Source organism: Ictidomys tridecemlineatus, chromosome 2, assembly GCF_052094955.1.
Source record: "Ictidomys tridecemlineatus isolate mIctTri1 chromosome 2, mIctTri1.hap1, whole genome shotgun sequence".
Lineage (NCBI taxonomy): Eukaryota > Metazoa > Chordata > Mammalia > Rodentia > Sciuridae > Ictidomys > Ictidomys tridecemlineatus.
The window spans coordinates 208,316,418-208,330,756 of record NC_135478.1 but is presented as its reverse complement, the minus strand read 5'-3'; the positions used below and the strand labels follow the sequence as shown (position 1 = coordinate 208,330,756).

General features: G+C 41.2%; 1 protein-coding gene across 7 annotated transcripts in view; it reads left to right on the top strand.

The window, feature by feature from the left end:
- Window positions 1–14,339, top strand: part of LOC110598732 (uncharacterized) — a 206,102-nt gene that overhangs the window by 126,032 nt on the left and 65,731 nt on the right. The window lies entirely within an intron of this gene.

Below are 14,339 nucleotides of genomic sequence, written 5' to 3'. Positions count from 1 at the left end.
TTCCTGTTTGAATAATAATGTTGTGAAGGTAGAAGGAGCGGCAGCATGACTTGGTGCAGAATCAAGAAGTAGAAGCAGGGGTCTTCTAAATCCAGTGTGGAATGTTGTGTGGATTTAAGTTAGAGTGTCAGTGTCAGAGGGATTCACCTTGTATCTCAAAGTCGTGGTGATAGGACCTAGAGTAGCTGTGTTTCATTTGAATGTCCCTAAATTATTAATTCAGCAAACATCTTTAATTATTTTTTTAATTTTAATATACTGGTATGGCCAAAGCTATTTTTTAAATTTATAGAGATTCAGTTTGTAAATTAAAGATCAAGAGCAGTTTGAGGCAAGGGTGAGTGAGCAGAGCATTACTATCGAAACAGTCTTGTTAAAGATGGTGCCAAGTGCGCAGGGCTGTTCCCTTGTGAGCTGCCCCTCCTAATTAAAGGGGAAGGTGGCCGCCATCTGTCTTCTTTCATTCAAGGCAGTAGGGGGTCTGGGGTGGAAGGAAGCACACACACACCCCCCCCTATTTTTCTCCCACTCTTTTTTATAGCCAGCTTTCTCCCTAGTCAGTGACCCAGAAGGTCATTGAAGATCTGCCTGTCTCAGAATGAATAGTAACATAAGCATGCATGGCACTTGTGACAAAAAGTTTATAACGTGCATTTATCCATTTAGAATTCCACTTGAATTAGGTCTGAGAGTATTGTAATCTCTGTGTTGCTGTCTCTATCCCTTTTGTTACCGAGGACACTATTGGCAGGGAAAGTGGGGAGCTTTACTTTTATTGATTTTACTTTTTCATGGAAAGATTTTCACATTCTTCTGGGTACAATTGGAAGATGGCAGCATATGGTTGTGTACAGTCCATGTGGGGGTGTACAGGAATATTATTCTTACAAAATCAAGGGTACCTGTTAATTTACAATACATACTGCCATCTCAGGGGAGAACCTGGGCAAGGATGTGAACAGATGTCCAAGTTGCTCGGTGCTATGCTGCAGCTTCTTGAACCAATCACCGGAATAATTCACATTGTTTATCCTTCAGTTAAGCAATAAGCCTTTTAGCCACTGTCTCATGAGAATATGTTACAGGAGAATTTAGCCAGCTTAGGGCCATGGCTTAATTGCTTTTGAGAAGTAGAATTCTCTTAGCAAAATGAAAAAAATTTTCTTTCCTCAGTTTCCCCATCAATGGAATAAATATGTGCTGTTTTTAGAACCAGCTAGTTAAGAGAATATGAAGTAATGCTTTGTCTTCCATAAAAACTGTATTGGAACTGAAACATTCTAAAATTTTTGGATATTTTTAATTTCAATTTTTATATACTTATGTAAAATATGGAGTCATCTAAAATGATTGAGAGTCTCTCCATACTCTGCCAGCTTCCAGGCAATAGTGTGAATTTGCCACAATATGCCAAATCATAGAACTCTGTTCATGATGTGGAAATGTGATATTACTTAAACCCATTACAATCTATGTGAAACAAAATGTGAGAGTTCTGTATGATTTCATTTAGAACTCTCTTTCCCAATTTTTTACCAACTTGTAATGAACTTTCTTGGAAACATAGATATACTTGTTTTGAGTCTGGGACAGGCATGTGCAGGTTTCTGAAGATGTTGGCGCTCCATTTGTGTGACTGACGACACTGGAGATGTGAGTTTCCCTTGGTGAAGGGCACAGTGCTCAATAGGCAGGTCTTCCTGGCATTTTTATTTCTTTTCATGAAATAATGTTAGATATTTAAGTAGATTTTTGACTGTCTTTTTTAAAGATATGATTAAAGGGATTCAGTTTTTCCTTTTGTGTTTATTTCAAGAGTACTAAATAAACTAAAGTGTGATTCTGAAGTAATATAGTTAACTCACATGGCAGGAGACAGACAGACATGCCAGTGAGTGTTGGCTGGGAAGAATTTAAACTTCACCACCATGGTACTCCCTCTGCCAGGAACTCATTGAGAAGTTTACATCTGCTGTAGCTTTAAGAGTCTTCCATCTTCTCTGTTAATCCACAATAGTGGGAAACTTGGTCCTCCAGGCAGGAAGGAGGAAGGGGGATCCAACAGTAAACTCTGATGGATAAGATAGATGATCCAACCACAGATTTAAGTCACTGATGATTTTTTTTTTTAACTGGTGATTGAACCTAGGGTTGCTTAACCACTGAGGTACATCCCCAGCCATTTTTTATTTTTTATTTTGAGACAGCGTCTCCCTAAGTCCTTAGGGCCTCACTAAGTTGCTGAGGTTGGTCTCGAACTTGCAGTCGTCCTGCCTTAGCCTCCTGAGTCTCTGGATTACGTGTGCCACTGCACCTGGCAAGTCACTGATTCTTGTCAGCGTTCCATGGGCCATCTGCTCCATCCCAGGAGTAAGTACCTCGCTTGGGCGTGTGCAGGTCATGGACGTGTCATTCCAGGAGCATGCCATGTAGTGGAGCAAATTACATATATGGAAGTAACACTGCAGGCTGGCTGACAGGTGTCACAGCAGAGGTCAGTACCGGGGAGTTTCTAGAACCAGCTGGTGTGAAAGTCAAATTTTAAGCCTTGGTAGGAAAATACAAATTGTATTCATGATTTTTAATGTAGCTTTTATAATAGAATTTTGGAAATGAATGCCCTCAAAAATTTATTTTAAGTTTGAGGAGACTAGGATTTATTTCTGAAATTCTAATTCTCAATCCACTGAAAGGCTTTCGTTCCATAAAAAGAAATCATGGCTACATAAAATACGAGGTCCAAAAAGGTTTTGGACATTATTAGAATAACTTTGTATTCTCCAAGGGAGATTATTTTTTGAAAATAAAAATTTCAATACTGGGAATTAAACCCATGGTACTTTTACCAAAGAGCTACATCCTCAGCCCTTTTAATTTTTTCCTTTAAGATAGGGTTTTGCTAAATTGCCAAGGCTGGCCTCCAACTTGAGATCCTCCTTCCTCAGCCTTCCAAGTTGCTGGGATTAAAGATTTGTGCCACCACACCTGGAAAGTTTAAATTGGGTACTTGTTTCAGGCCTGGTGGTACCTGCCTGTAATCTCAGCAACTCAAGAGGCTGAGGCAGGAGGATCACAGTTGAAGGTCAGCCTCAGCAATTTAGTGACGTCTTAAAGTTAAAAAATGGGGGCAGGGCTGGGGATGTAGTGCAGTGGTAGAACGTCCCAGGATTCAAATACCAGTACCCACACACACCAAAAAGAAAAGAGGGTACTTGTGTCACACTGAATACTTTACATGCTAAGATGTATAGTGCTTGCAGAGATAGTGAACTTGAAGGTGTCTTGCACCTCTGGATGTAGGGGAGAAGGCATCTTCTCATCCCCCTTTGTTACATTTCAGACAGACAGAATTTCTGTCCCATGGCTTAGTTGGCATTCCTTGTGGATGACCTCACTTGAGTGTGGCTCAGTGCTGGGCACCATTGGAAGCCCGTGCTGCGTGACTGCAGACAGGGAATGCTAGTGCTCAGCAGGAGTCTGGGGTCCATAGGTGGACCTGCATGCCTTTCCACAACAGGACCTGTGGACCAGGAGCTGACACTGCCCTTGAGAGCTTGAAGCTAAGGTTCTGTGCACAGAGGAAATAATTAGAATGAGGGCAGAGGAGGGGATAAATGTATAATAAAAGGTAGAAGAAAAAGTTAATGCCTGCCACAAGTTTGTAGAAAGGAAATCGAATCTGTAGCAGGAAGATGTAGAAATGCCACATGGATAAGGAACATTTGAAGCAGACATTGGAAGAAAGGTAATTGAGAACCTGGGAGAGAATGTCCCTGACCAAGGAGCCCTGAGCGTAGGCATCCATAGGGACGAGAAGCACTGGCATACAGAACGGGCAGTTACTGACCTGGAGTTGCTGGGCAGCAATGTGTAGAAGTGACTAAGAAGACAATCAGATAGATGGCAGACGTGTGCAGAGGTGAGCTCTGGGAGGACCTTAAATGTCAGAGACTAAATGATCTCAGCCTAATAAATCCCTGGGGAGCAGTTGAAGAGTGTGGTTCAGGAGTTGCAGTGGGCTTTCCCTGAAGAATCCCAGCCTGATGTCCCCGTGTGGGTAGCATGGTCAGTGAATGGCCAGAAGTGGGGAGTCTGCAGAATGTCCTGATAATACAGGTAGGAGGGGAGCCACACCTGAATGAGTGGACACTATGGGTGTGGAGAAGCTAGAGAGATGCAAGAAGTGGGACATTGGAACTTTCTAGAGAGTCGTGGGACATTGGAACTGCCTGGGATGGAGTCCACTGTGACAGGACAGTGGACTGGACAGCCATTTTAGCTGGGGGTGCTCTCCTGGCTTTACCACCCACCTTTCCTGTTATCCACCTGACACTCACAGCACTGTGCATGGACCCTGGTTCTGCCCCTTGTCTTTCCTGGGAACTGTATGCATCCTCCCAGTGGCTCATCCTACTGCCCAGAATCAGCATCCTCTGGATGCTGGTTTGAAGCATTTTGCAGACTTTGAATTCACCTCTAAGGAAAGTGCACTTCACTAAACTCTCTGACCCCAAATATTATCTGAAACAGGAAGTGAAGTTTCTTTATGGTCAAACGTCTTTGTCCTCTGTACCTCTTCTTTTGAAAAAACAGTATGATGGCTGATTTTGTTTCAGCCCAGCTTGGTCATGCTACCCAGATATTTGGCTAGATGTTTCTATGCAGGTGTTTCAAAAATGAGGTTAACATTTAATAGACTTTGAGTAAAGCAGATTACCTTCCCTAGTCAGTTGAAGGCCTTAGGAGAAGACAGAAGTCCTATGAGGAGGAAGGAATTCTGCCTCCAGACTCATGACTACAGTGTCGGCTCTCCTGGGTTTCTGGCATGCCCTGCAGATTTTAGACTTTCTAGTCTCCGTAATCAGATGAGCCAGGTGGATTCCTTATAAGATAAATGTTATCTCCCCACCTTTCTACATAGACAGACAGACACACACACACACACACAAACACACACACACACACACACACACACACACACACACACCATTGGTTCTATTCTGGAGAATCTTGACTCTTACAGATAAGAAGATGTAGAAATTTGAATTATGTGCAGTTGACTGTCCCTTATCTGAAATGCCTATGACAAGAAGTGTTTCAGGCTTCAGGTTCCTTCAGTTTGGGGATACTTGTATAGACTGTAACCCTCTCGAATATCTCCAATTTGAAACTCCAACATGGTGCTCAAAAAAAAAGAGATTTTACATTTTTAGATTAGAGATGCCTAACTTGTACTAGCAAACGGCTGTGTCCACTTCTCCACGCATTCTCAGTGTACCTGTATATTGCTTGTTGTGTAGATGAGAAAAGTGAAATTAGAAGGGACATAGTATGCCCACAGTGATGCAGAAAGTTGGCAAGAGAGCCAAGAGAAAGTGTGAGGGTCCTCTGGCGTAGTTCAGTTGATTTCTTACTATTTGTGTCCCATGTTTTTATAAGCAAGGTAATAACATAGTACTGAGTTTGCCATGCATCATCATTACTAATACAGAATTTTTGCTGTCAAAGATTGTTGTAATTAACTTTACAGGTGTTAGTAATTTTAATTCTTAGAACTACCCAATGAAATAGGGACTAACATAATAACATAATCCCCATTTTATAGATTTTAAACACTGATACCCAGTAGGCAGTATGGTCTTCACTGCAGAGCAGGGACTGGGTGGGGAGGGGACTCAGGCAGTGTGGCTGCAGAGGTTGTGCTCCTAACTATACCACTCTGCTACTGCTCAGCTTAGGGTGTCCATCTCTCCCTTTGGAGCTATGTCCAGAACATTCATTATGGTGCAATAATGTGTTAAAGAAAACGCTGTAAGTTATTTTTGAAGAGGCTGCCCACTGCTACTTCTTTCCTTAAAAAACAACATTCTTATTACAGCAACATTGTAGGCCTCCTGCTGAGGTGTGTTTTGGTCACTGCACTTTCCTGTGGCTGACACTAGTGGTCATCTAATGCCCAGATTCAGGTAGTAATAGGACAGAATGGTAATGTGGGTTGGCTTCTTGTCTCACATTTTTTGGGGAAGAAGATAGCAAAGTTCATTTGTGTCCCTTGGTTCTCTGGCATTTATTAGGTCTGTTCTGTGCCAGGTATCATTACAGGTGCTTTGTAAACATCTCCTTGAGTCTTCTCAACAGCCCAAAGAAGGTAGGCTGATCCCTCCCGGTGTTATATATAAAGCAAGCAGTGATTGAGGAGTTACATAACATTTCCAGGCTAAGTAGCAGAACAAGGAGTTTCAACCTCATGGGAATGACTCCTAAGCCAGTGCTCTCAGACACGTTGCTATGCCCGGGTGTACCTCCTGGAGCCCACTGCTCTTGCCTGGTAGAACCAGGCTCCGTGAGGGCATGGACTTTGCTCACTGGGTTCACGTCTATCAGATGCAGTGCCTGGTATGTTATCAGTGTGTGTGTAGAGTGACTAATGGGCTCGTTGTGCCTTCTGCGGTCATGTCCAAATGGCTGTGTGTTGGAACACCACATCCCTTCTGTAATTCACTGCAGGGCCAGGGAGAGTGCACAGACCTGTGAGGACACTATGGACTCGTGGGGATTTAGCCCTCAAGCTACAGTTTGAGGACGTTTTTCTATCCATTCTTCAAATTGAGCGCACCTGCCTGGGCTGCAGTCAGGGAGTTCTGTGCCCTGCCATTAGCTCTCCTTCCCAGGAGCAGCCAGGGTGAGGCCTCTCCACAGCTCCGTTCCACAGCCAGATCCATCTTAGCGCCTGTACTTCTCAGTGATCTAGGATAACACCTAAGTGATACCAGTGCTTTGACGAAATCCTCAGATTATATATTTTTTAAAACATTCCTGAAGTTCTCTCTCCTTTTGTTATTCCAAAATCATCTCATTACTTCTCCTCACACACCCATCCGCCTACTTTATTTTGTCACCAATTTCATAAACATATCTCCTTGCTTTTAAAACAAAATATATGACAATACACAGGGAGCCATATAAACTGAAATTTGTATTGTTTATATTTTGTAGCATTTTTTTACCCTTAAATTCATTTTTTTTATTCTCATAACTGGATATAAATGATAATTCTCTTCAGTACTGTGATATAAGCTTATTTTTTCCTCTGGGAAATGATAAATTATTATTAAAGTTTGACCAAAAAAATGTAAATCAGAATTAGGTGGCATTCAGTGTTTACTCTCTACTTTCCTTATATTCTTATCTTTAATTGTGCAAGTAATATGAAGATGATTCCTAGCAGAGCTACAGTAAATGATGTGAATTTCTTTTCCCTGTAAAAAAGATGGCCATGGTCTAGAAGAAGAATAGTTGCTAGGCTCATGTGTTTCCTTAAATACATGAATACATGGGTCTGTGTACATAATTATTCTGTTTCATTTATGTTGCCTTTTATAATGACCAAAATAGCTACAAACTCCAATATTATCAGTGTGAATCACCTTGAAATTGATATCCAAACCAAAGCCTTGCAGAAACTTTAGTAAGAACTCATTACCAGCCTGTTTTATGCCTGATGGCCACCTTTGTGGACTTTGAGAAGCTTCAGAGCAAGGCCACTCATGGTTGGTAATGACCACTCAAAATAGTGAAACTGATGCAGTTGGAATGTAATTTATAAACATTTAAATGAGAGGTGGTAGCATATGTAGCCAAACGGAAGGCAATCTTATTTCATGGAGCTATAAAATTAATACATTGGAAAATGTTCCCTCCTAACTTTCCCAAACTCAGAGAGAATATTTTCTGGTGCCCCTCTTTTTGAATTTTATTCTGGATTTTAAAATTTATTTATTAGTAAGGAGGGAGAGAGATTTCTCTTTAAGAATTCATTTTAAATTAACTCCACCATTTGATGTTCATTCGAATATGGTGAAGACAGATTTGAACGGTGCTTGATTTGGTCAAATGTGGAGGGAGGAGGAAGCCAGTTGCTCGGTGGCTCTCCCAGGAAGCTGATCTGCCATGATGGAGATAGTGTTGCTTTAATTGTAATTCTTTCATTCCCTGCCTTGCCAAGCCCAGTCGCTTCTGTTTTAACATGTGGCAACTTCTCCCTTGGAGACTAACTCAGTCCAAGTTACCATAATATTTAGGACCAGCTACAAAGACATTTCTTCTCCTAAACCACATGCCAAATCTAAACCAAACTATCTCCTCCTCCCTGGCCATTCACATAGATCCAACTCTTACATAAAAAGGAGAAGAAATATACGGCCCTTTTTTGTTAATGCCTGTTCAAACAGATCAATAAACAAGGCACATCATGCCTGGTGTTTTGGGTTTTTTTGTTTCTTTTTCTTATTTTTTTTTTTTTTTTGAGCTCGGCCACTTCCTTTAAAATCACCTCAGATACTGTATTCATTTTAAGAATTGCAACTGAGATGTTCTAAAAGGAACGGAGGTTTTGCTGTAGCAAACCTCTGCAGTCAGTGCTAATGGAAGAAAGAAGAGTAGCTTAGGGACTGGCTTACACCAGGGCTTCTAGCTGGCCTTGGCCTCCAGAGAGCCAAGACCAGCAGTCCAAGTCCATCTGCCAAATAATACTGAGCAAGTAGCACCAGTGAATTTTGCTTTTAAGAAAGAAAGCCTTGCAAAGTAGGGGGAAGATTCTGAATTAAATACACTTGTTCTGATCTGTGAACCTGGTCATTTTTTTTTTTGTTGATTCACTTATTATGTTTTATTCATCCTTGCTAAAGTAATGATACTCTATCACCAATTGATTAGTATAATTAATTTCCTCATATTATTAAGCAAGAGTTACTTTTTTTCTTAGTTCATTGTTTTCAAATACGAGTTACTTTCAGTACAAATTTTGTGGGCAACAATTCTTTGTAATTTATATTTGGTATATACATACAGAAGGTCATAGGTAACATATAAGTGGACGCTTGAGGTAACATGGACCGTAAAGCATAATTCAAACATGTATGTCAGCAAACCACTACCTATCTAAGAATTTGCACTTTATAGATTCTATCATTCTCCTGCTTTTCCCTACTATACAAAATTTTTAATTTATTTGTAATTTTCTTGATTTTTAAGGCAAATATTTTTATCACATAAATATGCATTGCTAAAGATACTTTGAGATATGTAAAAATAGTTTTATTCTGTATTGTGGACTTTTAGTAGCTTGAGATTTGTTTTCCACATTACATTTGTGAAATTCCTCTGTGTTGTTGGTATAGGTGCAGTTCCTTCATCTACATGGCTGTAATTTTCTAGTATATGACCATGTTCCAATCTATACACTATCTTACTTATGGGAAGAGGGAGAGAAAAGCAAAGTGCTGTGCTTTAGATATGCTGAGCTTGGGATGTCTGAGAAATCCAGGAGCATTGTTGAGTAGCAGGTGGGTGCTCAGTCTGATTCTGGGAAGAGTTCTGGGGTGGTAGTATCAGCACGTCGGCAGTGTCTGATGCATTCTCTCTCTAGCTGTTTCTTGACTGCTGTTAACCCATCACTTATGGGTTTTGTTTTGTTTTATAAACAGGGATTACATTTTATTTCTTAAATGTGTTTGTTTGCATATCTGCACAGTCACTTTGCTAAAATGTGACATACAAGGGAAGAAATGAGAATAGGAGCTTCTAAGAAAATGGAGAAAAGTGTGGGGTGAAGGTTAAGTATTCAGATTAGTATCTATTTCAGGGAGTTTTGTGAGATCCAGATGAAACCATGTAGATAAATTTGTTTTGTCAAATGAAACGCATAGGGCATGTAATTATTATATTTTATTATAGTGCTTTGTTAGCTTTTAGCTATTAGCTAATGTTTACTGAGTACCTACTTTGCCTGTGTTAACTGTTCTAATCTTCAGCCAATCTGTGAGAAGTATGTTCTGTTTATTCATGATTTACAGATGAGGAAACCATAGCTCATAAAGGTGGACCTGGGATTTGAATCCATGGGGTCTACTTCTAAAAGCTGTGTCCTTGCTCCCGTGTGGCATTGCCCTTCTTTAAATTCTTGGCTTATCCCAGGTCCTTCAGCTTTAAAAGTTCAGACATTTGAGATCACATTTTAAGTTTTTCTACCTTGAACCCAGCAGAGGGCTTTGTCTCCATGGTACCTAGTCTTGCTGCTGAGCCCAGCCTCAGTCCTCATGGGGCACGTCCTCCCTACCTGGTGCCCACTCTGCACTCATTGAAAAGGATGTCTGCCAGTTTATGTTCTTGCCTGCAGCCACCTAGTGAGTGGGCATGGCTTTCAAGTGTCACATTTGTTTTTTGTTAATAAACCATATATCTCCAGGGGATCTGGCAGAAATTTGAAAGTATTTAATTTTACTGCATTAAATACTGAAGAATCCTTTTTAAAGCAAGGATACCAAGCCCCAGCCAGGGAAAACATGATTTTTCTCTGAGGGCCTTTAACAAATTCATGTGGGCACTAGGATTAGGTCATAGACTGCTGGCCCCCGATCCTGTCTCTCACCAGGGTGTGCCAAAGGGTGAAGCCTGTGCTGTGGCTGCAAGGCTGCAGCTACAGCTGCAGCTGGGCTTACAGGTCTCTTGCAGATGAAGCTGGAATGCATGCTATCCTTCCCTGAGTCTGCAGCTCTCAGCTAACTGCCACTGGGAGAGTGTAATGGGGAGGTGACATTTTGGTGACACTGTAGTGATTCAGGCCAGGACCCAGGTGAACTAGCTCAGCCACCTGAATTGGCATCTTCCTGTCCTTCTTGCTGTATGATGGAATTAGCGTCCTGCATTTATGAAAAAGCCACATTAGTCAAGGAAAAGATGTAAATATCCAGGAAAAGAAAGAAGAATTGCATGAGTTATAAATTGCTTGAGGACAGAGAGTGTGGGCAGTGGTTTATCACCTTTCTCACCAGAAGATTGCTAGACAGACTCATCCCTCAGCCAATGATACATTCTGATGGGTTGATTGAGAAACATAACTGAGAGAGGAGTTTCAGCAGAATGGAAGCTGAGTGGCCTGGTGTGGTTTGGATCTTTGAGGGAGGGTCATCATAGGAGACACCTAGTATCAGGATTCTAGAGAGCATGCATTCTTGCCGTTGATTCTCATGATTCCCAGGACAGCCACAGATGGTAGAAGTTTATGTTTCCCTACCTTGACAGAGGGGCATTAGGTAGTTGTGAGAAGACAGGTGACATTGATCCCATTTCATTGATGACAGTCAGTTGCTGAGATTTGCTAAACCATGTGACCTTGGCCTGGCCCAGGAGTCTTCAAGTCTGAGCCTTTTTTTTTTTTCTCCTTTAAGTTTTTGTTTATTTTGAGACAGGTGTCACTAAGTTGTCCAGGCTGACCATGAACTTGGGTTCCTCCTGCCTCAGCCTCCTGAGTAGTTGGGATTACAGTTGTACACCACCACTGTGTAAGCTTGGGCCAGTCAAGTCACCACTTTCTACCTCCAGTTCCTTACCTGAAATGCAGTAATGGGTTGTTTGTTGCAAGGATTAATGATTTCTTACAGTTTTAATGATTAATTAATGACTAATGATTTCTGTGATTGTAAAGTGCTGTTGGTTTTGCTAGGGAAAGAATACAAGAAGCCAGGAGGCCTGGGCAGGTCCCTTGACCTCTGATCTGGCTCTAAAATATGGATAGGGAGGACATGGGACTCATTGACCTCTGAGTCTTTTTGGCGTGGTTGCCCTAGTCTCTGACGTTATAGCATATGTGGTTTGACGAAGAACCCTTGGCATATTACGTTTCCCCCAGAACCTGCATTCCAGGGGTTCATGAGCATCCTCCCTCAGTGACATGACCTATCTTAGTGACCCTGCTCACTGGTAATAAATGACTCCCAATTGGAAAGTGTCATTACCAGAAACCCCTGTATATATAGATGGTAAAAATGAGGAGAATTGCTTTCAAATGAATTCTTCCTTTGCAAAATATATCCATAGTTAAAGTCTGAGCCTTGTGTTTACAAGACATGTTGAATGAATAAAAATGGAAAAAATGCTGAATATGTATCACAGCTCCTACACACGGTCCTGTGTTCACACCAGAGAACTTGACGGGGCAGTGCAGAACCTGGCTGCTGTGGTGGGTGCTGGGCAGGTAAAACAAGAAAGGCCTAGGAGTGGATCATTCATTATTTCTATGCCTCTCTGCCATAAATAAGGATTTTATTTTAATGTTAAAGGGTCATGGGTTATGACAAGTTTTGTTGAGTTTCCATAGAAATTTAAACTGTAGGGATGAAAAACAGATGAAACTGCAAAAGTACTCCTGTTTACTAGAACCAGTGTAGTGGCTGCTCTGCCTTTCTGTGCCTCCCTCCTTCCCTCCTTCTCCATTCTTTCTGTCCCCTGCCTCCTACCTTGCCTTTCCCCTGCCTCTCCCTCCTTCCATCACGCCTTCATGAAGCGTGCAGAGGAGCGGAAGAGACAGGCCGCAGACAGCAGCAGCAGCAGTGATGACAGTCAGGAGTGGAAGGCTCACCCACTGCCGGGCCCGCGTCTCGGTGAGCCCAGGGAGCCTGGCACCTGTCAGCTACGCGCACATCCACAAGCCCGGGGCAGTGTGGCTCTTCTGTTGTTACCTACGAGGGGTAACGTCACAGGCAGAAAGACTTGGTTCTGTAAAGTGGTCTACTATGCAGTCACCCTTGGAAATTGGTACCATAGCTGGTTTTGTTTTGTTTTTGTCAAGTACATAAAGGATAGATAAGTAGATAGGTAGTTTCCTAACACACTCAAGTGACAGACCCTGCAAACAAATTTCTCATGTGTGAATTATAAGATTAGATGATGCCTTGGGTGGGGCATGAGAAAGAGAAGGAAAAAACTTTCTAAAAATCATTTTTTTTACAAGTAAGTTGATCTAGAATATAATTATCTCTGCCATATACAAAAGAGGGATTGGTACAGGGAGAGCTCATTTATGTGGCATTTACAATGCCTGTCAGTTCTGAAAGAAAATTCACAGGAAAATCTCATCAGTGTCCTCAGCCTGGAGATGGGTTTGAGCCTGTGTTCATGCAGAACTGGCAGTAAGAGAGCATGTGATGTAAGGAAAGCCACCAGGCTGCCCTGCTGAGGGGCCCTGGACAGCAGGTCAACTTGCCCAAGCCCTCCATGTGTGCTGGAAGTGGCGTGGCACAGCACATTTCCTATTTCCTGTCACTCGAAAGGAGGATTATGGAACTCAGGCTCTTCTCAGTCCCCAGGAAAGCAAAAGAAAATAGAGCTTTCAGTAAAGGTTGCATGTCCAGGGTGTAAATTCTCAGGGTCTGACTTTGGGTCCCCTAGGAACAAATCTCATCTTTTTTGGTTCTTCTGACTAAAAGCAGCTAGCACTAAGATCCAAAAGGAGTTGCAAATGAAGAGAAAATTAGAACAGGAACTTGTTAAAGCTGAAAATGATCTTTGCAGCATTTCTCATGAAGGGTGAAACATTAGAGCATTATGTGTCGAGGTTTGTAATCAATTGGCCTATTTATTTATACATTCTTTTATTTATTATAATTTTTTAGTTGTTAATGGACCTTTTTTTTAAAATTTATATGTGGTGCTGAGAATCAAACCCATTGCCTCACACACGCAAGGCAAGCACTCTGCCACGGAGCCTCAATCCCAGCTCTCAATCAGCATATTTAAATAATTTTAAAATAAACCTTTCATTTTAATGTTACCAGCATACGTCACCACCATCTTTTCCATGGGGTTCTAGGACTTCTGGTCTTCACACATTAAATATGTTGCTTACTTTATGACATGAATTGAATCTAGATCCCAACCATGGTTGGCACCTTCTGAACACCCAGATGGCCACAGTGTTTGCCTTGGAGTAAAGACGTGTGTAGGGTTTTAATCACATCATTTTTTATTTTTTTTTCTGCTCTTTGAAATATCTCCCTTTCAGAAGTTGCTTCTTAATGAATGTCTGCTTGTTTACTACAGTTTATAACTAAGAATTTGAACATTAAAAAATACTAATCAGAATACAGATTAAAAACATTTTTCCCACTTACTGTCTTATCCCTTATACTAGAACAATAAAAAAAAAGTTGTCCCCCCTCTGAAAACATAATAGTTTGAGAAATCCCATCATTCTCTTCTTGAAAACAGGTTTAATAAATCAGTTCAGAGGAAACTTAATTATAGTTCTTAAACTGTAAAAAGCTCTTATAAAATAAAAACAAGGGTTTGGCTACAGTAATTTGCCTCTTGAATATAATAGCCAAATAGGGCTAGAATAAGTTTAACCTCTTGAGTATAACAAAAAAAAAAAAGGTCATTTTTGCTTTACCTTCTCTATTGTTTAATCGCTGAACATACTCAGATCTTTTTAGATAGCAGGAACAGGACAGTGGTTTGCTGCTATCTACCTAGGTAAAATCATGTGAATCCAAAGGCCAAAC